Raw genomic sequence first — 26,500 nt, forward strand, 5'->3', positions numbered from 1 at the left:
GTTATTAGGGATGAAATGAAAGTGAAAACTGGATAAATCATATTATTTTCTACAGGAAAACATATATTTTTTATTAAAATGTTTAAATATAATGTCTATTAGCGATATTCAATGTATTTTTACTAGAATGTGTAGGAATGTATGTAAATAGTGGTATACGAGTGAGCTAATTTAGTGTAATTCAATAACAGTCGAAATATCGACGATCAAACTCACGCTACTCTTGTCTTCAAGAATTTTTCTAAGTCTGTTGTTATTGTTGACTGTGTCTTGTTTTTAGCTCAAATGAGCCCAGTAACTATCCGCAGATAAACTAGTCCACTATGACGTCTTACATGTTTGGTTGTGCTATTAGGTTTGGTAGTGCCCCAAAAATCACTGTGGCGTTAAGGGGGGAGCCCCCCCCCCTGCCAGGCCTAGGTAGGGGTACAGGGCCCTAGGTTAGGTTAGGTGGTTGTATTAGGTTCGGTGGTGCCCCGAAAATCACTTTCTTCCTCCTCCCCCCACCCAAAAACCCCGCTTCCCACTGGGGTCCCCCATAATTGTGTGTAAGAGTAAGTCTTAGTTTCTTTTTTATTCATTTCCTCATGTTTCTATGCGATGTGCAACACCAATCTGGTCGTTTTTTGTCGTTAATACTTGAAAAACGAGTGCGGCCTTCTCCTGGTCGTTTACCATCTTTTGTTATATATTGTGTTAAAATGTTTAAATATATATTATGACTTGTTCAAATTCCGTGTCTCTTCACTAATGTATGTACTGCGAACGCTAACATTAGCAACGTTACCAATGTTACACAGCGTTGCCAACGTTACGATGTCATTGCTAACGTTAGCAATGGTACGGTAATATTATCTTGTATTTTGAAGCATTTTTCCATATACAGTAGAACCTCTACATACGATCTTAATTCGTTCCAGAAACTGCTTCGTATGTTAAAACAGTCGTATGTTGGAGCAAATATTCCCATAAGAATACACTGTAATTTGTATAATTCGTTCCACAGCCCAAAAACCTATGATAACTCCTTAGTAAATTGCTACATATAATTACACATAACAATAACATAATTGCATAATATGAAGGAAAGATGTAAAAAAGATAATTATAAAGAAATAATAAATAAAAAATGTGTTTTTATTGTCTCTTTACCTTAGAGACAGGCTAACGTAGGTGCAGGAATTCCTACGCAGGAAGAGACGGACGATTGGCAAGAAGGTAGAGATGGTGACTTCAAAAAAGTCCCCTCTCTATTTCTGTTTCTCTCTAAACAAAGCATTAACATGTTCTTTAAATAAATTCTCTCTCTTGTTCTCCTTGACTGTTAGTGTTAGAGACGTCTATTAATTTTTTTGTGAGAGAGAGAGAGAGAGAGAAATGTGTTGTGTACATTTGATTTATAACAGCGTCAACGAGTTGAAAGACAATTAAATTTAACTAAAAAAGCAATATCAGCGAATCTGAATTCCTTTATTAACTAAAACAAATATAGATACAAATACTGTACACTCGTGTGCGTATGCATACACACACACAGGTGTAGGAATTCCTACGCAGGAGGAGACACGATCGGCGAGGAGGTAGAGATGGTGACTGCGATACTGTACCGTACTTTATACAACGGAAACTTTAATCTAACTTAGCTTATTTATATATTTTTTTTTTTTTTTTAGATATTTCATATTTTTTTTTACATTTTTTTTCTTTTTGATTTTTAATTTTCATCACTTTCAGTGATGAGTTACGGTATGTTATCGCAGTCACCATCGCTACCTCCTCCCCGATCGTCTGTCTCCTACTGCGTAGTAATTCCTACACCTGTGTGCGTGTTTGTGCATACGCACACGATTGTGTTTGTATCAATATTTGTTTTAGTTAATAAAGGAATTAAGATTCGCTGATATTACTTTCTTAGTTACATTTAATTGTCTTTCAACTCGCGAGAAGACCATGCATCCGAAGTCTTCGTGAAAGCGTCGATCAGGGGCTGGTGGTCCGTTGTAATGGTAAAGGGCGTTCCTTCAAGCATGTATCTGAAGTGGCGGACAGCGAGGTAGACGGCGAGGAGCTCCCTGTTGAACATGCTGTACCTTGTTTCCGCGGGTTTGAGTTTCTTGCTGAAGAAGGCCAAGGGCTGCGGGTAACCGTTGACGATCTGTTCGAAGGAAGCACTGCAGGCGACGTTGCTGGCGTCGGTGTTCAATTTCAGGGGGGCACTGTCGTCATGGTATCCCAGGGTGGTGGCTTCGGTGAGGGCTGCCTTTGTCCTGTCAAAGGCGTGTTGCTGCAGGTGACCCCAAACGAGCTTCTTGCCTTTTCCCTTCAGGACGTCGTTAAGGGGAGTCAGGATGTGGGCGATGTTGGGGTTCAAGCGACAATAGTAGTTTACCATCCCCAAAATCTCTGAAGTTGCCGGATGGTCGTTGGGGTTGGGAAGGTTTTCACGGCGTCCGCCTTGGTCGATGTGGACTTCACGCCCGCTGCGGATATTTGATGTCCGAGGATGTACACCTTCTCGGCGCCGAATGTGCACTTGTCGAAATGCACGATCAAACCGTTCTCCTGAAGGCGTTTCAGCACGGCGCGGACGTGTTTCCAGTGTTCCTCTTTCGTCCTGGAGTAGATTAAGATGTCGTCCACGTAGCAGACGCAGAATGGCAGGTCCCTGAGGATGCTATCCATCAGTCGTAGAAAGGTGGCCCCTGCGTTAAGTAGGCCGTAGGTTGAGTATGAGAATGTGTAGGAGCTGCACGGCGTTATGATGGCGGTCTTAGGTACGTCCTCTGGGAACACAGGAACTTGAAAGTATGATTTGAGCAGGTCCATCTTAGTAAAGATCTTTGCCCCATGAGGGGCGCTGGTGAGGTTTTGCATATTCGGTCTGGCGTTGTGATGAGGTTACCGCAGGGCCTCCATGTTCCGTCCGGTTTCTTTACCATGTGGAGCGGAGATGCCCAAGGGCTGGACGCCTTCTTGCATATGCCCATCCGTTCCATGTCTTCGAAGGTACGTTTGTCATCTTTCAGCTTCTGCGGCGGAACTTGGTGTGCGTGGGAGGTCCCGTTGTGTTTATGTGGTGGTAGACCCCATGCTTGGAGGGGGATCCCGGTGACTGTCTAAGTTCCGGCTTGAAACTCCTGAAGGAGGCGGCGTAGGGCTGCGCTACGACGGCGGAGATTGGTGTGATACCTGGACCAACTCGTAGTGGGCGGGTTCGGTATGTTCTGGTGTCGATGAGGTGTTTCCCGGCGACGTCGACGAGGAGGCCATGGTGAGCTAGGAAGTCAGCGCCCAGGAGAGGGTGTCTGATGTCAGCGATGGCGAAGGGCCAAGAGTAAAATCGGCCCATGATTGAGATGTTAAGCACCCTAGTCCCATAACACCGTATGAGAGGTCCGTTGGCGGCGATAAGTGAGGGGCCGTCACTGCTAGGCGCCTGGTTTAGGTCGGCCTGTGAGGGAGGGAATGTTGATTGCATACAGCCGGTATCGACCATAAGCCTACGGTTGGATACGGCGTCGAGGATGTAGAATCCGATCTTGCCGTGATCTTCTACTGTGGCTACGGTTGATGTCGGCGGTGTTTGGCGTCAAAATTTCTTCGGGAACTTGCAGGGGGCCTGCACTTCATTGCATTGCCCTCAAGCTGCTGGTGGTAGAAACACCAAGTCGGGTTCGATCTATGGTTCTGCTGCATTGGCTGCGGAGGTTTCTTCTTCATCAGGGCGAGAATTTCGTCGTCGTCAGCAGAGGGCACCGCCGAGGAGTCGAGGGATGAGCAGCTGAAGGAGGATGATGTGCCAAGGCGGGAGACCTTGGAGGCTTCGTATAATTTCTGTGCCCTTGACAGGTTGTTCATCGGCTGGCTGTCGGTGTTGGTGAGCTGGGCTCTCACGTCCTGCGGGAGGCGTTGGAGGAATATTTCACGAGATGGGCTTATCTCTTGTCGTCGTCGGTTTCTGGCAGCATGAGAATTCCAGCCAGTTCATCCCATGCTTCTACGGGAGAGGTGTCGCCCATAGGTCTATTACTGAGATCAAGGACCTTCTGTGCCCTTGCCGAGATGGAAAGCGAGTATATATTGATTAGTTTGGGTCATAGGTCGTCGTAGGATACCTGACCGGAGTGGGCGTCGAGCCATGGGGAGATCTTGTCAAATAGCTTCTCAGGGATGGAGGTCAGAACGATGTCAGCTTTGGCGCAGGGGTCGTTTAGCTTGGCCACTCTGAAGAGTACGTCTGCCCTCAGAAACCAGGAGGCTGTGTTGTGTTGTGAGAATGGTGGCAGCTTGACTTTGGGCGCAGCTAAGTGGTTGCTTGGCACGATGGGCTGGACGGCATCGTCGTGGTCAGTTGATGCATCGGGCCAAGGGCGTGAGCTGGTTATGTCCGATATACTCATCGTTGCTGCCTCATGAAACTAATTGGGATAAAGCCAAAAGATGTCGTTAAACGTTAATGGCAAAAGGAGATATACGAAGGAAATGCAGCCATAATTAGTCCGTTAATGGCAAGCCAAAACTGCTTTGTGTTTCCAACATCTCCGGGGTCAGCAATTGTGAGGACAACAAGACAAGCAGAGAGAGACTGACAATTTATTGAACATGCAACGGTCACTACATTATAGAGTGCGGACGGATAAGTATCCCGGGAGGGAAACCTTTCTAACCGCCACAATCATTTGTGTTTTGATTCAAATATAAATATAAAATATCGAGGTGGTAGCCTAATGAAATATACAATATTATACATGGATATAAAGCTCTCGAAGAACGCAACATTGTTGTACAAAAATCCACTGTGTGGAATAAAGAATAAAGTTACAATATACAGAAAAGAGTTCAGGGGGAGGAAACACGGCGGGTAAGACGATGTCCTTACAGTTAGGTTAGGTTAGGTTATGTGGGGAATCGGGGAAAAACCAACTAACAAATGATTAGCGGCAATAGTGATGGTCAGAAATGCTTAAGAAATATGATATAACTAATTGGTTTGTGTAATTAGCATGAAGTTAAAGTATAATTACCTGTTTCATGTTCCTCAAATGGCCTTTGCTCCTTTATGGCAAGAGGTCATGGATGGGTAAAATTTTAGCAGTCCACCTAGCCACTTTGATATGAAAAAACTTTTTTGTTCGTTTTTTTTTATTGTTATCTTATGCAAAACTATTGTTTTCCAATTACCGCCATCCTACATACCCCAATAGTAATGGGGACCCTCAGGCTGGAATTAGGGTTTTTGGGTGGGATTGAATGAAAACTTAACGATTTACGGAAGATAGTAACAGCAGAACCTAACAAAATAAAAGAAAAACTAAAATAAAAGTGATCTTTCATGCAGAGTAAGAGTGAAGCAATACCTGAAGAGGAATTACGGCAGAGCTACTTCTCTCTTGCACCGTTTTCTCTTGAGAAGCATTTACTGAATTTTTAACGTGGACATGGCCCTTCTAATAGTTTTTACTCAAACATGGCTCGCGAAATAAGTATAATATTACTGGTCCTCTGGTCTGGCAAGTGGTACATGGATCTGCTGCGCACGCCACCCACATGGGTCACTATTTAAGGTACCATAGTATATTTATTCCTACGCAAACACAAACCCTTCGCTATTTATAGGGGTATTAACTTTCCAGCAGTGCTGAAAACTAGCCAAGACAATTTGAGTGGGGTATAACTACCTCCATCCGCTAGATAGCGGGTGCGGGGTGGGGTGGACTGGCTACCCCGCTCACTCACATCCGTCGGCTGAGTAACTACTTTTATTCTTGGCTTGGTAGAGTGTAGACGTGCCGGCACATCTCTCCCGTAAATTAAAGACTTGCCTTGACTATTTGCTTTTTCTTTTTCTTGTGTGCAGGTGTGTGTGTGTGTGTTTGCTGTTCCGTTATGCGGATATGACCTGGTCGTGAGGCCGCACCTGCGGTACCTTCATATCGTCTGTTGAGACGGGCCTTCACCTCCTGTGCCTTCTTGCTGGGGACATCGGGTGTTCACGGGATGACACCTGTGTTGAGTGTCGGGTATGGCCTGCCTCCCAGTGGGAGAGGTTCGGGCGCAGGAAGAAGAAGTCTAAGCGAATAAAGATACAATACAGTACTGGATAGTCTTACTTTACTAGTCGTAGTCTGAGGTTTCCGTGTGAAGGGTAGCAATAGCATCGGAACGATCGGCACTTGGGGAAGCCTTAAATTACCCTACAAGTGTTTTAGGCGTACAAACTTTTGCATAATTAATTAACATATTTAAAACAATTAGTATATAAAATTGTCAAAGTTTCTTGATTATTGCATGAAATAAGACCTAGTGTTGCACTGGTTAAGTTTACAACTGTCGATCATGAAACTCATGACTGAAAATGACGGCTTGAGGATTTTTTATGTATGTGTAAGAAGTTGGACAGCAAACTGCAATAAATGATGAGGAACAGAGGTAAGGCAGAGGAATCGAAGGGATGTTATAAAGACCATTATAAGTTTTGCTAGAATATTTATTTAGGCTACCTGTATATATATGCTTCTTTTTTAACAGCAAATATGTTATAACTTCAATCTCTAGTAAAATGGAATTCACTATTGTATAAGAATTAGGCATGTTTCTCTGTAGGCTATGACTGATGGGACTAAGGTATAATAACTTATATATTAATCGACTAAAATTTGACCACTATTTCATTGTCTACATGTATACCCATCATTTACTTACGGAAACTGATGCAGGTGTTGTTTGGGATCACTTGTGAGAGCTTTTTAGTTTTTTATAATATACTCCAATCAATACAGTACTTGGCTTTTTGTACCAATTAAGAGATCCCAAGTAATTAGGCAACACCCACCTCCCTCCCTCTTCTTCAGTTTCAGCATGCTTGCCGTCGCAAGAGGACGTCTCCTCATGCGAGTTATGATCTATTTTGAAATTTAGAGTAATTTCATTTATCTTAGTCATTGATTATGTTTCTAACACACCGTTCATCATATAGCAGTTGTTGCTCATCTAAAAGTGCAAGATTACTAAAACAATGACCTAGGCCTGCATGGTTGACCGAAACAATGACTTAGGCCTATATGGTTGATGTGCGCTGCACATTCATGAGATAAACTTCTTTTTGCTCCACCTACCTTCTACATTCTAATTTATACTTTTCGTGGGTAAAGCATGTGAAAACAAAAATTTTTTCTCAAAATGTTATCTGTGCAAGTGCATAGTAAGAGAAAAAATAATAGTCAAATTACAGTATGATATTTTCTAAGTTGTTTGTTGATGTTTCCCATGTCAGCGGCTTAGCTCTCTTTATGTTTGTTTCCCCTCAACTTAACTTCTCCCCACTGCATACTGTGACAATTTTCACATACATACACAGTAGCTCCACCCACTGAGCACTGTGCCCCAAATGAAAATGCTGTAGCAGTAGAAAATGTATTACTATTGGCTCGTGGTTTTTGGAGGTTTTCAAAGGTCAAGTTTTAAGACCAAGACCTGTTTATGCATGCATAGCACTTTACTCATCTTTATCTTGGATGATTTGACTACATTTCATCTTAAATTGTCCATTTAGATTCTAGATATATATTAATCAAGTTTTCATTAAAGTCATTAAACATTATTTGTTCCGTAACCGAAATACAAACCACGCTATTTACATTGGGTTTACTTTCGGCGTAGCTGAAATTGACGAGCCAATAGATTTTAACGAGGGTTAACTACCCCCGCGCTAGTCAGCGGGGGAAGGGGTAGCTTGCTACCTCTCCTCCCCCACACACCGGTGATTTGTCCCACTTCACTTTTGGCTCGGACGATGTGCAGACGTGTCTATCGTCCTCGTTGACAGCCTTAATCTTTTTCTTTGCTTTTCCTCAGCTGTGTGTTTGGAAGTTGGCCTCGCCCTTTGGTATTCATCATGCGCAAGTGCCCTGGGATCGCCGGCCGCCCTTGCGGTACCTTCATGTCGGCGGTGAATACCGATCCTCACACCCTTTGCCCGCAGTGTCGAGGCCGACGGTGTGACGGGAAATACGTGTAGTGAGTGTAGGGAGTGGTCTGCCTCCCAGTGGGAGAGGTTTGCCCGCCGGTGTAAGAAGAAGTCCAAGAGAGACCGTTCTCCTTCAGGGGTTGCCTTGAAGGAGGAAGGCTCCAGGGACTCTTCCGCCGCCCAAACCTCCTCCGAAGCTCCCACTCGACCGGCCTCTCATGAGAGGCCTCCGAGTGGTAGCGCAGACCCTTGTTTTGTTTCCTGAACTCGGGGTGCGGGAGAGGGCGTCGCCTCCCATAGCGGGGCAGCTGCCCCTCCTCCCCCGGGGGAGGATTTTGATAACGTTGATAACTCTGTTTCTAACGATGATTTTTTTCAGCTTTGGGCTTCCTTGGGGCTTAAGGGCCTGCCCTCCAAGGAAGCCCCGTTTGACCTTATCCAGTTGGGGGCCGCTGTCAAGCAGTCGCCGGTGATAGCAGAGGTAGATCCTCTGTCTATTGTTGACGTCGTGGTGGCAGAGGCTTCCGACGGGTCTGGTCAAACCTCTGCGGCTCCTGATGTTGCTGACGTTGCTGAAGGCTCTCCTCCCCCTTCCGAACATCCTTCGAAGGGGAAGGTGGGTCCCACGGTCTCTCCTGCGGCTACGTCTCCCCCTCGGGGGAGCCCTCTGACTGAGATTCCTCTTCGGAGGACCGACGATCCTGATGACCTCCTCGTGGCCGCCTTCACCGTAAGGCTCGTCGTCCTCTTCGTCGCAGGGGCCTCCCGTCTCCCTATAAGGGAGTCAAGAGGCGCCTCTTCTAGTCGTCTCCTCCTCCGTCCTCCGATGAGGATCCTCCTCGCCGGGAGCAGACTGTAGCAGCCACGTCCTTATACCTCTCCGGAGATTGTTCGCGATCTCCTACGCCTGCCATACCTTCCACCTCCTGCGCAGATGGCCAGCAGACTCCTGAACTCGTCAGCCTACGGGCATCGGTCCCTTCGGGGCAAAGGGATGTCTCCCACGGTGTGGGGGCTTCCCTTGCGCGTCAGGGTTTCCCTGCGCGCCCTCCTGCGCGTAGTAGCGCGTAAGCGCTCTCCATCTTTGCAGTCTCCTGACTCGCCTCGCCAGCGCTCTCCTGTTCGTCAGCGCTCTCCTGATCGCCAACGCTCTCCTGATGGTCAACGCCCCCCCTGCTCGCCAGCGCTCTCCTGTGGACAACATACAACCTCACGTTCCTGTTACGCGCCCAGCGCGCCAACGGTCACCTGAGCGCACAAGATCTCCTGCTCGTCAGCGCGCACCTGCGCATCCAGTTCCTGACACGTGCCCTGCGCACCCACGCTCGCCCACGCGCCCTAGATCTCCGGATCTGGACGCGGGCAAGGATTTAACTCTTCATCGCCTATGCGTTCCTGCTCGTCATCCTTCTCCTGCGCAGCAACGCGCACGGTCTCCTGCGCGTACATGCAGAGTTCCGGCACACCCACGCGCCTTCTCTTCCTGAGCCCGTCCGCGAGCGTTCGCCTTTGCGCGTCGCGCCACTTGCCCCGCGTCGTCTTCCTGCGCGCCAGCGATCTCCAGCGAGTCAGCGATCTCCAACGCATCAGCGATCTCCAACGCATCAGCGATCTCCAACGCATCAGCGATCTCCAATGCATCAGCGATCTCCAGCACGTCGGTGACCTCCTGCGCGTCAGCGATCTCCAGCGCGTCAGCGCTCCCCTGAGTCCCGGCGATCTCCTGACCGCCCGCGCGATCTATCGCCTGCGCACAAGCGCTCTCCTACGCGTCAGCGCCACCTGGATCTTGGCAGACATAGGTCTCTTGCGATCAGCTCGCCCACGTTTGGTCGTTCGCCTGTGCGTTCTACGCGCCATCGCTTTCCAACGCGCCATCGCTCGCCTGCGCGCCAGCGTTCACCAACGCGCTATCGTTCGCTGACTCGCCATCGCTCGCCCACGCGTCACAGGTCGCCCGCGCGCGATTGCTCCCGCGCTCGTTCATCTCCGCGCGACTACGCGCCCGCGCTCCAGCAGCCCTTCGCGCGCGATCCATTGGTAACTCCCCCGCGCGAGCGCGACCCCCAACGCAACCCCCGTTCTCGTCGGGTTCCGCAGCTCGTGGCGGCAGCAGGGATGCGTGTTTCCAGGTTGCAGTCAGGATCACCTCCGCGCAAGCGCAGGTCTCTCTCGCAGGACAAGGAAGAATCGTCGGAGAGGTCAAGGCAACTTTCTTCCCCTTCTTTTTTGCAGGTAGGCCCAGTTGCGTCCACTACGAAGGGTCAGGCGATCTCCTTCCCTCCAGCGGGAATTACGGACTCTGTGTCCGTATCTTGGCAGTCCTGGTTTGGTCCTCTGATGCGTGCGTTAGTGAAGGCTATGAAGCCGGCACTCGCCGATCTAGGACTCAAGCCAAAGACGGCCTCGCCCCCGCTGAAGAGGAGAGGAGTGGACTTCGTGGTGACTTCTCCCAGGGAGAAGTTGGTTCCTTAGAGGTCTGCCAGGTAGGCTCCGTCCCCTTTGCAGTCGTTTTCTCCTTCTCCTGTGGACGAGGCCTTTCCGTCCTCAGGAGAATCCAGCGAGGCGGCGGTCTCTCCCTCGGCACCAAGGGTGGAGTCTCCTCGTGGAAGGGAATCGTCTCGCGTGGAAGGTACCTTCCAGACCTCTTTGCTGGAGTCTTGTATCCCGCCCAGGAGGAAACCCAAGGACTCAAAGACAATTCCGAAGTCCTCTTCGTGAATTCGTCAGGAAGCAGCCAGACCCCGGGAGAACGTCCACGTGTCTCCCCAGGAAGAGCTTCCGGGGACAGGAGACTTAGCTGCCAGTCCGCAGGGAGGAGAGCAGCACGAGTCAGAGCATGCCTTTTGGCAGGTCTTGAGCCTGATGAGGCAGCTCAACAGGTTCAAGGACCCGGAGATCGCCCCTCGTGAGGGCAAGGACACGGTACTGGATCAGGTCTATGGAACTCAGAAGCCCTCAAAGGCCAGTGCGGCCCTGCCCTGGTCCCAGGGGGTGAAGAGTGCCAGAGGCAGGGCCAACACTCAGTTCGCAGACCTCGCCTCCTCCAGTCGTTCCTCTGCCGGAAACAGACTCCTCCCACCTCCTCGTTTACAGGAGAGGAGGTATTTTGAGATCATGGGGGAGTCTAGCCTCGCTCTTCCCCTCCACCATTCGGTGGAAGAGCTTACTAGGGGAGTTCCACTTGAGAAGCTCTCCGCCCGGCAGGTGACATTCTCGGCGTCGGAGATCCTGAGCCAGGAGAAGGTCGCGAAGTGCGCCATGCAGGCCACTTCGTGGCTGGATGTCTGGCTGGGTTCTCTGGGCATCTTATTGCGCTCCGAAGATCTGTCTAAGAAGAGCAATAGGAAGGCCCTGGAGACCTTCCTCCTCTCGGGCACTTGCTCCATCGAGTTCTTGGCACATCAGGTTACCAACCTGTGGGCCAACTCTGTGCTGAAGCGTCGTGATGCGGTGACCGAGAAGATCCACCCGAAGGTCCCCGCCGTGGATGTCTGCAGGCTCAGACACTCCTCCATCCTTGGGGGAAGTTTGTTTGAGCCCCAGGATATGGAACGCACAGCTGAGAGGTGGAGGAAGTCTAGCCAGGACTCTCTCCTCCAAAGGGCCCTTACATCTCGGCCCTACAAGCCTCCAGCTCTGCAGCAACATCAGTAGCAGCCTCGCAGGACACCGAAGCAGGCGCCGGCAGCTAAGAAAGTGGTGTCTAAGCCCCAGCCCTTTCCTGTCAAGGACAAGAGGGGCGGTAAGTCCTCCAGGGGAGGCAAGACTCCTAGGGGGAGCGGCCGCGGCCGTAAACGCTAGGAGTGGCAGTCCCCCCGCGTGTCCACCTGTGGGGGGATGCCTTCAAAGTTGCGTGCACAGGTGGCAGCAACATGGGGCCGATTCTTGGACGGTCTTCGTGATCGGCGAAGGTTATTGCGTCCCATTCATGACATCTCAACCTCCCCTGACAGCGGATCCAGTGTCATTGAGCTCCTATGCCAGGGGATCGGCAAAGGGGCTAGCCCTTCGGGCAGAAGTCGAGACCATGCTCAAGAAGGATGGTCTCCAGGAGGTCGTCGACGGCTCCCCAGGCTTCTTCAGTCGACTCTTTCTTGTAAAGAAGGCGTCTGGAGGCTGGAGACCTGTCATCGACCTCTCAGCTCTGAATAAGTTTGTCAAGCAAACTCCATTCAGCATGGAGACAGCGGACACGGTCAGACTTGCGGTGAGACCACAAGACTAAATGTGCACACTGGATCTGAAGGACGCGTACTTCCAGATCCCAATCCATCCGTCTTCCAGGAAGTACTTGAGATTCAGCCTAGACAGCAAGACCTACCAGTTCAAGGTGCTGTGCTTCAGTCTCTCCACAGCACCTCAGGTGTTCACCAGAGTGTTTACCCTGATTTCGTCTTGGGCTCACAGGAACGGCATCCGTCTCCTCCGATATCTGGACGACTGGCTGATCCTAGCAGACTCGGAGTCGACCCTTCTTCGACACCGAGACAGGCTCCTGGGACTTTGCCAAGATCTGGGGATCTTGGTAAATCTCGAGAAGTCCTCTCTGCAGCCATCAGACGACAGGATAGCAAGGCTGAGGAGGGTGGCAGAACCCTTCCTCAGGCGGGAAGAGCTTCCAGCCCAATCGTGGTTGCGTCTTTTAGGTCACCTAGCCTCCCTGGCCCGTCTGGTTCCAAACAGCCATCTCAGGATAAGATCCCTGCAATGGCGGCTCAAGTCCTGGTGGAGTCAAGGATCCAATTACCCGGACTTTCTGGTCCCGATAGGACCCTCGGAACAGGCGGACCTGCGTTGGTGGCTGGTCAACGAGAACCTGTGAAAGGGAGTGGATCTTCTCGTCCTTCCCCTGGAATTGACGCTGTTTTCGGACGCGTCAAAAGAAGGGTGGGGCCCCACATTCTGAACCAGAGGACCTCAGGCCTTTGGTCAGAATCAGAAAAGTACCTGCACATCAACCTGCTAGAGATGAAGGCCATATCCTGGCTCTTCAACAGTTCCAACGGACCCTGGCGGGTCACTCCGTGGTGGTGATGAGCGACAACACCACGGTAGTGGCTTATATCAACAAGCAGGGAGGTACTTTTTCACATCAGCTATCCCATCTTGCAGTAGAGATTCTGAGGTGGACCGAAGTCCACTCGATAACACTATCAGCTCGCTTCATTCCTGGCAAGAGAAATGTGCTCGCCGACAGTCTGAGCAGGGCTTCGCAGATAGTGAGTACCGAGTGGTCTTTGGATCCTCAGATAGCCAACAAAGTCCTGACATTGTGGGGTTCCCCGACGGTGGATCTGTTCGCGACAGCCTTGAATTTCAAGCTGCCCCTGTACTGCTCCCCAGTCCCGGACCCCAAGTCTCTGGCAAGATGCTTTCCAGCAACGGTGGGACAACATCGACGTGTATGCCTTCCCACCGTTCTGTCTGATGAGAAGGGTGCTCAACAGGACCAGACTATCAGTCAACCTGTCTATGACTCTGATAGCTCCGTTATGGCATCACGCGGAATGGTTCCCGGACCTTCTGCAGCTCCTGACGGAGCTCCCGAGAGAGCTTCCCCCACGACACGAGCTACTCAGACAGCCACATTGCAAAATCTTCCACAAAGCCGTAGCCTCGCTTCGGCTTCACGCCTGGAGACTATCCAGCGTCTCTTTACGGAGAGAGGCTTTTCGCAACAGGTTGCGGAGAGAATGATTCGGCACCTGCGAAAGTCCTCTTGAGGGAGTCTACCAGGCGAAGTGGAGAGTCTTCTGTGGTTGGTGGCGTGGGAGGGGTATCTCTCCACTCGATGCCACTACAGTATTCCGGCAATAGCGGAGTTTCTCGTTTATTTGCGGGAGGAAGTGCGCCTTTCGGTCTCGGCGGTGAAAGGCTATCGCTCAGCCTTAAGCCTGGCTTTTAGGCTGAAAGGAGTAGACATTTCTTCCTCGCTGGAACTCTCTCTACTCATACGTAGCTATGAGCTTACCTGCCCTCAGTCGGAAGTGAGACCTCCTCCATGGAACGTGGTTCGGGTTCTCAGGGCTCTTAAGAGACCTCCCTTCGAACCATTACGCCAGGCCTCTGATCGCCACCTGACTTGGAAGACGGCTTTCCTACTCGCGTTGGCCTCTGCCAAACGAGTTAGTGAACTTCATGGTCTCTCGTACGACATCGCCCATTCAAGGGGATGGGGGGAGGTAACGTTCAGGTTCGTCCCTGAGTTTGTTGCCAAGACTCAGAACCCTGGAGTGCCGGACCCACGGTTCGACTCTTTCAGGGTCACGAGTCTCCGTTCTGTAACAAGCGACCCAGACCATCTGCTATTATGCCCAATGAGGAGTCTGAGGCGTTACTTGAAGAGGACAGCTGCAGTTCGTCCCCGCGTGCAAGCATTGTTTGTTAGCTTAGGCAGGACGAAGAGGAGGGTCACCAAGAACACCATCTCGGCTTGGATTCGAAGGGTCATCCACCACGCCTTGAATCCGGACCCTCCTCCGTCACGTCGCCCTAGGGCACACGACGTCAGGGGCATCGCTACGTCCCTGGCCTTCAAGAGAAACTTCTCTGTGACGCAGGTGCTTCAAGCTGGGGTCTGGAAGCGTCGAACGACCTTCACAGCCCACTACCTGCAGGACGTGACCCACAGGAGCCACGATACCTTTTCTATCGGCCCCGTGGTGGCTGCACAACAGCTGGTCTAATCTCAGGTCCCTTGATGGACAAGTAGCAGTAGGTTGAGGGCGTTGTTACCCTGTTTTAGTCTGCGTGAATGAAAGAGTATGTCTGGCCCTTACTTCTTTCTTCATCCTCCCCTCTCTTGGGGAAAGCAGCATCCTGGTCTCCGCATAGTTGACCTCAACCTCTGCAGGTAAACCATGCTCCCTTGTGATCCTAGTATTAAGCTTAATACTGTCGCGTCCCCATACCCTGACGAGGTGGTATTGGGAACGTCCTAGCCTAGATTCCTATCTAAAGAACTCAAGGTCAACTTCCTAGGACGAGTCACGCGCTTTCCTCCACACACAACTTACGTGGGCCACACGTTCCTTGCGGAGCAAGGAACTTGTGAGGTGCAGGAACTCCTTTTCTCGAGTGCTACTCACTCGGATTCAGAGTCCCCGGGTAAAGCCAAAGCCAGTAAGGCTGGGGACTTTCCACTCTTCCTAAGGGGTAAGTCGCCCAATGTAAATAGCGTGGTTTGTATTTCGGTTACGGAACAAATGACAAATTCGGAGATACAGTAATTTGTATTTTTCCTAACCATACAAACCTTAGTTATTTACACACATTTGCCCGCCAGCCCTGTCCCCCAAGTCAAGTCCTACCTCTAATTGAAGTGGGACAAATCACCGGTGTGTGGGGGGGAGGGGTAGCAAGCTACCCCGTCCCCTACCCCTGCTAACTAGCGCGGGGGTAGTTAACCCTCGTTAAAATCTAATGGCTCGTCAATTTCAGCTACGCCGAAAGTAAACCCAATGTAAATAGCCAAGGTTTGTATGGTTAGGAAAAATACAAATTATCTCCGAATTTGTCATTTTTAGACTTTCTATTAGGTTGAGTGAGGGCTTTTTCAGATTTTTATTATTATTATTATTATTGTTATTATTATTATTATTATTATTATTACTTGCTTAGCTACAACCCTAGTTGGGAAAGCAGAATGCTGTAAGCCCAGGGGTTCCAACAGGGAAAATAGCCCAGTGAGGAAAGGAAACAAGGAAAAATAAGATATCTTAAGAAGAGTAACATTGAAATAAATGTCTCCTATATAAACTATAAGAAACTTTAACAAAACAATAGGTAAAAAAGGATAGGATAGTGTGCCCAAGTGTACCCTCAAACAAGAGAACTCTAACCCAAGGCAGTGGAAGACCATGGTACAGAGGCTATGGCACTACCCAAGAATTGAGAACAATGGTTTAATTTTGGAGTGTCCTTCTAGAAGAGCTGCTTACCATAGCTAAAGAGTCTCTTCTACCCTTACCAAGAGGAAAGTAGCCACTGAACAATTACAGTGCAGTAGTTAACCCCTTAGGTGAAGAAGTCTTGTTTGGTAATTCAGTGTTGTCAGTGTTAGAGGACAGAGGAGAATATGTAGAGAATATGCCAGACTATTAGATGTGTGTGTGTAGCCAAAGGGAAAAGGAACTGTAACCAGAGAGAAGGATCCAATGTCGTACTGTCTGGCCAGTCAAAAGACCCCATAACTCTCTAGCAGTAGTATCTCAATGGGTGGCTGGTGCCTTCTAGGAGAAGGGCACTCCAAAATCTAACCATTGTTCTCTAGTCTTGGGTAGTGCCATAGCCTCTGTACCATGGCCTTCCACTGTCTTGGATTAGAGTTCTCTTGCTTGAAGGTACACTTGGGCACACTATTCTTTCTTATTTTTCTTCCTCTTATTTTGTTAAAGTTTTTTTTGGTTTATACAGTATAGGAAATATTTATTTTAATGTTGTTACTGCTCTTGAAATATTTTATTTTTCCTTGTTTCCTTTCCTCACTGGGCTATTTTCCCTGTTGGAGCCCCTGGGCTTATAGCATCCTGCTTTTCCAACTAGGGTTGTAGCTTAGCAAATGCTTTTCCAACTAGGGTTGTAGCTTAGCAATAATAATAATAATAATAATAATAATAATAATAATAATAATACTGTAATACCTGTTAAGAGAATCTAGTGTTCAGAATTATAAATTATTGTTAATATAACATCTTCAAAGCCATGCAAGCTTGCTCTGTGCGGTACTGTACTCATTCTAATTAGCTTAATACTAGTGCCGTGTGCTAATTGGCTGAATGAAGGTTAGGCTCAAAGAGACATTATTTATGCTGACCTTGGTGTTTAAGGTAGGAGAATATTACTGTACTGTAGTTACAATGCTGCAGCCTCGGTTCTGCTACTCTTGCATTTTTTATTTCAGTTACAGCAATTGGTGAATTCAGTGTTTGCCCATGTAAAGTTCCATTGCCAGTTTAAAGCAAGGTACTGTACATATGGTTAAGCTCTTAAGTACAGTTTGTTCATACATGTAAAAGAGACCTTTTAACTTTGATAGGAGTATGATTTCTGTGAAGCTGGAAAAGCCATTTAAACTTTGAACAAGGTAGTGTATAGGGCCGGCCACCCACCAGGCAGTGTGTAGGCCCTGGCCACCAGCTAGGTAATGTGTAGGCCCTGTCCACCCACCAGGTAGTGTGACTTTCACTTCAAATTCAGCTGCTGGAGAGTACATATGTACATTGCGGCATTCTCATTTTTCTCTTTTAATCTTGCTTATTCTTTCAGATTGATTAATTAGTCTTGCAGTCATGTTTGAGGGATGATATGGAATGGATATGCAGTGTTTCCCAATAACTTTAATTGTGTTACAATTTCTGTTCTACCTGCCATTATCCAACATATTTGTTCATAGTGGGCAACATGTCTGTTGCTGTCCTATTCCTCTTGTGTGTGGCCAACAATGAAGACAACATCATGATCTTAAGGAAGTTTTTCCTTGGATGTTGCTGGTGCTTCATCAGTTGAAGAGTTCCTACCTCCAGCAAGTGTTAAGGGGGCCAGTGCCTCCCTTTTTATTCTCTTCAGTGTCTGCCGATCCCAGAATGCGCTAAGGATATATCTCATATACTGTATCTCCTGTGTTTTCTGGCCTGCGAGAGTGTCGTCATTGGCTTACACGACTCTGGAGTGGAGATGAACTTCAAGTTCTCTTTTCTCCTTTCATCGTCGCGGGATGATTGCTGCAACTTCCGAGAAGTATGAGTAGAAGACGTTATCATAGGAGACCTGGAAGTCCAATTGAAAAGAGTTATGTATGCTTAACTCCTACTGGTTCTCTTCCCCTAGGAGAGATGGTGCTAAACCAAGAACCTTCATTTTTCAATATTAATCTTACCCGATGATCATGTAGCTGTCAACTCCGTTGCCCGACAGAAATCTACGGTCGGGATACGCCAGCGATCGCTATCCAGGTGGGGGTGTACACAACAGCGCCATCTGTGAGTAGGTACTCAAGTACTTCTTGTCAACAAGAACTCAATTTTTCCTCTGTCGTGCCGCCGGCAAGACCTACTTGGATACGCTGTTGATTCTGGAGTTGTTGTTCACGATTTGGTGATGTATTTGCTCTAGAGTTTAGCCTTCGCTATTCAGGAAGCTTTATCATTAGCTTAGCAAGCTTTTGGAATTAATTTGGATTAATTGTTAACGAACTTTGCTAGATTTTGGAATTCCCCCTTGACTACTTCTAAATTCAAGATGTCTGACCAGTCTCAAGTCCCTAAATACAGGCAGTGTAGTGTTAGGACTTGTGCTAGGCGTCTTCCGAAGGCCTCTATAGATCCTCACACCGTTTGTTCCAATTGTAGGGGTAAATCCTGTCAATTGGAAGATCGATGTGGGGAATGCGCTGGGCTTTCGGAATTCGATTTTAACGAATTCCTCAAAAATGCACGTAGGTTAGAGAAGGAGAGAATCAGGAGGAGTTCTTCTCGCTCTGTGGATTTTTCCTCTCCCCATGCCCCTCAACCTTTTCCTTCCCCTATGGTGGTGACTCCCGAACCTGCTACTAGTGCTCAGCCATCCATGGCGGATATGTTGCGTGCCATTCAGGCTCTCGGTGACCGAGTGGAGTCATTGGCTAATGACCGTAATCAGCTCTTGGCAGATGTCAGAGAGCTGAAAGCGAAAAGTGCAGTGGGAAGTGTTATCAGTGCTAGTGATGTGAAAAGTGTCAGTGTCAGTGTTGCGCATGAGGGTACATCTGTGCGTGCCAGTCGTACTCCCAGTCCGGGACCTCTTGCAAGCTCCCAAGCCCAGGGGAGAAGCAGTGTCGAAGGACCAAAGGGTTCGGCAGGCCTTGATCGGCGCACGGATGTATCCTCAGTGGTTGCGGACGTATCTGTTCAAGATCGTCCCATCCACAAACAGACGAATGAGCCCTTACATTCCTCGTCTGTGGAAGAAGTTTCCAGGAGGAAACGATGGACCAAGGTCTCACGACCGCTCAAACGTAAGGTCCCTTCCGAGCGAGTCCAACGGCCCAGGTGTAGCCACTGGGTCAGTTCGGACTCGCTGCAGTCATCTGATGACTGCACACCTCCCAAGAGAGGTAGAGTGGTTCCACAACAGGCCTCTGCTCCGTCTGTTGTTGCTCCTACCACGGTAGACCCTAAGTGGTCCATGCTGCAGACTATGCAGTCTCAGCTTGCGGCATTCATGCAGGAGTATCATGCTGAGAAGGTTAACACTGCACCTGTTAACCTACAACCCGCCGAGGTTGTGCGCTCAGCAGATACTGCGGCTGCCTGCTCCCACACTCCACCTGTGAGAGCTCCACCACCGATGCGCAGTCCACCCTGCCAGACGCATGTTCTTGCTGCTGTAGAGCTGCCGGGTTCCAGCACTATGCGGCTTTCTCCGCAACCCATGCGGCATGCGCCGCATACCATACAGCATGCTCCGCATACCATACAGCATGCTCCGCAACCCACCGCAGCCCCACCCACGCACCAGCACTCTGCTTTTGTTGTTGCCTGCTCGCAGACTGACCAGCAGCGGCATGATGTTGGATCCGCAGCTACGCATGCACCCGTTCTGCCGGATTCAGCCGTTCAGCTTTCTGCTCTGCCTTTGCCACTTCCTACTCAGCTTTCGGATGATGGAGTATCGGATGACGAAGCTGCACACTTGGATGAGCCACACTCTGACTTTGAAGGGCCCAAGTCTACGCCTCCCTCCTTAGACTTTCGTAAAGTCCTTGCCTTGTTCAGGGACTTGTATCCTGAGCAGTTTGTGTCTGCAACCCCTCGCTCTCCTCCCTCCGAGTTTGGTCTGGGCATGCAGTCTGCTGCGCCTGCCTTCACCAAGCTTGTTCTCGCACGATCATCTAAGAGAGCTTTGAGGGTTATGGGAGAGTGGTTGCATTCCAAGAAGCAACTGGGAAAGACTGCATTCATCTTTCCGCCTACCAAGCTTGCTTCCAAGTCGAGCGTCTGGTATGCCACGGGAGAGGAACCCGGCTTGGGAGTTCCTGCCTCTGCCCAGGGCGACTTCTCAAGTCTGGTTGACTCTCCCCGAAGGTTGGCTATGAGACGATCGAAGATCTGCTGGTCCTTTTCTGATATGGATCATCTGTTGAAGGGAGTCTTTCGTGCCTTAGAGATCTTCAACTTCCTCGATTGGTGTTTGGGAGCCTTAAGCAGGAAGACTTCCCCTTCAGATAGGGACTCTGCCATGCTGATCATGTCTAGCATGGACAAAGCCATTCGGGATGGGTCTGGTGAACTTGCGGCTTCGTACGTGTCGGGAGTGCTCAAGAAGAGAGAACATCTTTGCTCCTTCTTATCGGCTGGTATCACTCCTTGCCAGAAGTCAGAGTTGTTGTTTGCTCCTCTCTCCAAGTGTCTGTTTCCGGAGGAGCTGATTAAGGGGATGGCTGCCTCTCTTATCCAGAAGGATACCCATGATCTGATGGCATCTTCTGCACGTAAGGCTAAAACCTTACCTTCCGTGCCTAGACCCTTCCGCCCTGCAGCAGTAGACACTCCTGCAACTCGGTTCATCCCGCCCTTTCGTGGCAGAACCTCCAGCAGAGGAGGTACCCGTGCCGACAGTCACCGTGGCAAATCCAAGAAGGGTTCCAAGTCCGCAAAAGGCAAGTTCTGACTTTCTTCCTCTCCAGACAGCAGTGGGAGCCAGACTCAAGACCTTCTGGCAAGCTTGGGAGAGCAGAGGTGCAGACGCTCAGTCTGTGAAGTGGCTAAGGGAGGGATACAGAATTCCGTTCTGCCGCAGTCCCCCTCTAGCTACATCTCCCATCAACCTCTCTCCCAACTACAAGGAGAAGGACAAGAGGCTAGCGTTGCAACAAGAGGTGTCGCTCTTGCTACAAAAGGAAGCGGTAGTCATAGTCCGGGACCATCAATCCCCGGGCTTCTACAACCGTCTCTTCCTGGTAGCGAAGAAGACAGGAGGTTGGAGACCGGTGCTGGACGTCAGTGCTCTCAATGCTTTTGTCACCAAGCAGACGTTCACGATGGAGACGACGAAGTCGGTCCTAGCAGCGGTCAGGCAGGAGGACTGGATGGTCTCGTTAGACCTGAAAGACGCGTACTTTCACGTCCCCATCCATCCAGACTCCCAACCTTTCCTAAGGTTCGTCTTTGGAAAGGTTGTGTACCAGTTCCAAGCCCTGTGCTTTGGCCTAAGCACGGCACCTCTTGTGTTTACCAGACTGATGAGGAATATTGCGAAATTCCTTCACTTGGCAGACATCAGAGCCTCCCTCTATTTGGACGACTGGCTTTTAAGAGCTCCAACAAGTCGTCGCTGTCTGGAGAATCTCAGATGGACTATGGACCTGACCAAGGAACTGGAGCTCCTGGTCAATGTAGAGAAGTCCCAGCTCGTCCCATCCCAGACCATTGTCTATCTAGGTATGGAGATTCAGAGTCGAGCTTTTCGGGCTTTTCCGTCGGCCCCAAGGATCAATCAAGCCCTAGAATGCATCCAGAGCATGCTGAGAAGGAACCGATGTTCAGTCAGGCAGTGGATGAGTCTAACAGGGACACTTTCATCGCTGGCCCAGTTCATCGAGTTAGGGAGACTCCACCTCCGCCCCCTTCAGTATCATCTAGCTGCTCACTGGATAAAGGACACGACGCTAGAGGCGGTCTCAGTGCCTGTTTCCGAAGAGATGAGGTCTACTCTAACGTGGTGGAAGAACAGCATTCTTCTCAAGGAAGGTCTACCTTTGGCTGTTCAGACCCCCGACCACCGTCTCTTCTCGGACGCATCGGACACGGGCTGGGGTGCGACACTGGACGGACAGGAATGCTCGGGCACATGGAATCAGGAGCAAAGGACACTTCACATCAATTGCAAGGAGTTGTTGGCGGTTCATCTGGCCTTGATAAACTTCAAGTCCCTCCAGCTAAACAAGGTGGTGGAGGTGAACTCCGACAACACCACAGCCTTGTCTTACATCTCCAAGCAGGGAGGGACTCATTCGAGGAAGTTGTTCGAGATCGCAAGGGACCTCCTCATTTGGTCAAACGATCGAAAGCTTTCGCTGGTAACGAGGTTCATTCAGGGCGATATGAATGTCATGGCAGATCGCCTCAGCCGGAAGGGTCAGGTCATCCCCACAGAGTGGACCCTTCACAAGAATGTTTGCAGCAGACTATGGGCCCTGTGGGGTCAGCCAACCATAGATCTATTCGCTACCTCGATGACCAGGAGGCTCCCGATGTATTGTTCTCCGATTCCAGACCCAGCAGCAGTTCACGTGGATGCCTTTCTGCTGGATTGGTCCCATCTCGACCTGTATGCGTTCCCGCCGTTCAAGATTGTCAACAGGGTACTTCAGAAGTTCGCCTCTCACAAAGGGACACGGCTGACGTTGGTTGCTCCCCTCTGGCCCGCGAGAGAATGGTTCACCGAGGTACTGCAATGGCTAGTCGACGTTCCCAGGACTCTTCCTCTAAGAGTGGACCTTCTGCGTCAACCTCACGTAAAGAAGGTACACCCAAACCTCCACGCTCTTCGTCTGACTGCCTTCAGACTATCGAAAGACTCTCAAGAGCTAGAGGCTTTTCGAAGGAGGCAGCCAGAGCGATTGCCAGAGCAAGGAGGACATCCACTCTCAGAGTCTATCAGTCTAAATGGGAAGTCTTCCGAAGCTGGTGCAAGGCGAATGCAGTTTCCTCAACCAGTACCACTGTAACCCAGATTGCTGACTTCCTGTTACATCTAAGGAACGTAAGATCCCTATCAGCTCCTACGATCAAGGGTTACAGAAGTATGTTGGCAGCGGTATTCCGCCACAGAGGCTTGGATCTTTCCACCAACAAAGATCTACAGGACCTCCTTAGGTCTTTTGAGACCTCAAAGGAACGTCGGTTGTCCACTCCAGGCTGGAATCTAGACGTGGTTTTAAGGTTCCTAATGTCATCAAGATTTGAACCGCTCCAATCAGCCTCTTTTAAGGACCTCACATTAAAAACTCTTTTCCTCGTGTGCTTAGCAACAGCTAAAAGAGTAAGTGAGATCCACGCCTTCAGCAGGAACATAGGTTTTACTTCTGAAACGGCTACATGTTCCTTGCAGCTCGGTTTTTTGGCTAAAAACGAGCTTCCTTCCCGTCCTTGGCCTAAGTCGTTCGAGATCCCAAGCCTGTCCAACTTGGTGGGGAACGAACTAGAGAGAGTACTTTGCCCAGTAAGAGCTCTTAGGTACTATTTAAGAAGGTCAAAGCCATTACGAGGACAATCAGAAGCTTTATGGTGTGCTATCAAGAAGCCTTCTCTACCGATGTCTAAGAACGCAGTTTCTTACTACATCAGGCTTCTGATTAGAGAAGCACATTCTCATCTGAAGGAAGAAGACCTTGCTTTGCTGAAGGTAAGGACACATGAAGTGAGAGCTGTTGCTACTTCAGTGGCCTTCAAACAGAACCGTTCTCTGCAGAGTGTTAAGGATGCAACCTATTGGAGAAGCAAGTCAGTGTTCGCATCATTCTATCTCAAAGATGTCCAGTCTCTTTACGAGAACTGCTACACCCTGGGACCATTCGTAGCAGCAAGTGCAGTAGTAGGTGAGGGCTCAGCCACTACATTCCCATAATCCCATAACCTTTTTAATCTTTCTCTTGAATACTTTTTATTGTTGTTTTTTGGGTTGTACGGAAGGCTAAGAAGCCTTCCGCATCCTGGTTGATTTGGCGGGTGGTCAAATTCTTTCTTGAGAAGCGCCTAGGTTAGAGGTTGTGATGAGGTCCTTTAGTATGGGTTGCAGCCCTTTATACTTCAGCACCTAGGAGTCGTTCAGCATCCTAAGAGGACCGCTAGGCTCAGTAAGGAAGACGTACTTAAAAAAGGCAGAGTAATAGTTCAAGTCGACTTCCTTACCAGGTACTTATTTATTTTATGTTTGTTATTTTGAATAACTGATAAAATGAAATACGGGATACTTAGCTTCTTTGTTAACATGTATGCTGGTCTCCACCCACCACCCTGGGTGTGAATCAGCTACATGATCATCGGGTAAGATTAATATTGAAAAATGTTATTTTCATTAGTAAAATAAATTTTTGAATATACTTACCCGATGATCATGAATTTAAGAACCCGCCCTTCCTCCCCATAGAGAACCAGTGGACCGAGGAGAAAATAGAGTTCTTGTTGACAAGAAGTACTTGAGTACCTACTCACAGATGGCGCTGTTGTGTACACCCCCACCTGGATAGCGATCGCTGGCGTATCCCGACCGTAGATTTCTGTCGGGCAACGGAGTTGACAGCTACATGATCATCGGGTAAGTATATTCAAAAATTTATTTTACTAATGAAAATAACATTTTTGAATGAGTGCTGATTTATGTTCCATAGTGGGAAGAGTCATGGGTTCAAACAGTAATAGAAATGTGTCTGGATAATTGATACGGGTGTTTTTAACCTTTTAACGTAAGCTTAGTCTCTTGGTAGTGGTGATTGCTGAAAGTTGTCCTGTATTGAGAAGAAACATTGCTTCTCATAACTCTTGTATGGGCTGAGCATAGGTATTGTTGGTCAAAATGAAGGACGCCACCCTCCATTCCCCTTCTTGTATGATAGTCAGTCTCTCTCTCTCTCTCTCTCTCTCTCTCTCTCTCTCTCTCTCTCTCTCTCTCTCTCTCTCTCTCTCTCTCTCTCTCTCTCTCTCTCTCTCTCTCTCTCTCTCATGATCTGAATCTGGTGCTAGATGCAGGCAAGCCTCATGATCTGGTAATTTGTCTTTGCCTATAAGTTATGTACAGTATTGAAGTATCTTGTGTTTCCTCCTAGAGGAGGGGTAGGAGGGACTAAATGTATTCAAGCCATTTTTCATAATGACAATACGTTTAATGATGTATCCTTATGGATATACTGTAGGTTTTTGTAGGGATCTAACCTAATACTTGTGACATCATCATGCTCAGATCTTTGGAGGTTTACAAGTCATCTCATATGCTCCACTGGACCAAAGTGCATTGACATTTCATGGTTTAGTAAACCAGCCAGAATGGTGAAAGGGTCTTTTGCCTTTCTAAAGAAAGATGGTTTGTATTTGTCTAGGAACAAATCACAAATTTTGAATATACTTTATATTTTTCCTAACTATACAAACCAGAATCCTTTGATAAATTAGACTGCCGATTCAGTCACCCTACGAGTCCTAGGTTATGGTCAAAGTTAGGGTTACTCTACCTGGCAGTTGGGTGGGGCCTACCCTCTACCCACCTGCAACTATAACTACTGTAACTTGTTTAAAATTCAATCGCCCTTTTTCAGCTTCACTTAAGTTTTACTATTAACAACTCAGGTTTGTATAGTTAGGAAAAATACAAATTACGTTTAGAATTTTTGATTTCAGAGATGATGACAAAACAGAAATTTCCAACCCCTTTTGACTCGAGAAGTTATATTATTCATTGTGAGATTCCATAGTGAGTCGGGCCTACCAGTAATGCATGAAAGCCCAAATGATAAGTTTTCCCCTAGAGAGGAAGTTGTTATTGTTTCCCCTGGAAAAGCTTCAAAACTTTCAGACTCCTCACAAGGGGTTTAAGTGCAAAAGATCAGAAAGATCAGTCGTATAGGCCTAGTGTAAGTGCAATTCTTTACCTGTGTCCGCAGATCTTGAAACAACCCATGTGTCCTTTTCCCCAGATACGTACAGAAAAGGGTCTGCCAATTATGACACAAAACAGAAATATACAAGAGGGGTCATGCACCACTACAAGCATGTATCCCACAGTTAACAGAGCAACTGGACTCGCTGCTAACTATACACACCCACAGGCAGAATAGTGGTTGCCATTTTAAGAATGCCAACGACATTCTCGACTGTGTTTTAGACAAACTTACACCGACCGGAATGATATATTCTTTTTCAGTTATCAGAGAAGAAAACAATGGATCCATGCTTAGGTCTAATCCTAAAATTGTGGTGAGAATTTTCAAATTTACAGGTTAAACCAGCAATCCCGTATAGAAGGACTGCAGGACCATGTCTGCCATTTCATTGCGTATTCCTCCCTTGCCTATTGTGAACAACAATCCTTTAAGAGAAAGAGATCCGATTCCCCCATATTACTCTGCTTATAGGTACGTTCTATATAGGGAATCACAGTGGGATACACATGAGCAGTATTTGAAGCCAAGAGAGGGAGTTAAATCCTTTCCTCCACTCTCCAGCTTATTATGAACATGAATAACCGTCTCATAAGAGGGCTAATAACCATTTCCCTTTAGCTGCATGAGGTTTATCGGGAGCAAGGTGAGAGAGGAAAGATGTTCATGGGAGAGTTGAAATCTCTTTCCAAAACAAGATCCTTTGCCATCAGGGCCCAGTCTTGCAACCAGATCCCTAAATTTCGACATACAGTAATTGTTATTTGGGATTCCTCAGAACAAAATTCTGAAGTGACATCAGAACCAAGAGTTGTTGACCCCATAGAGGTTTCGTCATCAGAAGCGGGGGAGGAATCACATTTCCTAAAAATCAGGAGCCTCATTCATTGTATCAATAG

The 26,500-nt window shown here is 48.5% G+C and overlaps 1 long non-coding RNA gene across 1 annotated transcript in view; it reads left to right on the top strand.

Annotated features, from left to right (window-relative positions):
* The window catches only part of LOC137646861 (uncharacterized), a 483,899-nt gene that overhangs the window by 724 nt on the left and 456,675 nt on the right, over positions 1 to 26,500 (top strand). The gene's annotated exons all lie outside the window — the stretch shown is intronic.

The sequence above is a fragment of the Palaemon carinicauda genome, chromosome 9 (assembly GCF_036898095.1).
Source record: "Palaemon carinicauda isolate YSFRI2023 chromosome 9, ASM3689809v2, whole genome shotgun sequence".
NCBI classification, from domain to species: Eukaryota; Metazoa; Arthropoda; class Malacostraca; order Decapoda; family Palaemonidae; genus Palaemon; species Palaemon carinicauda.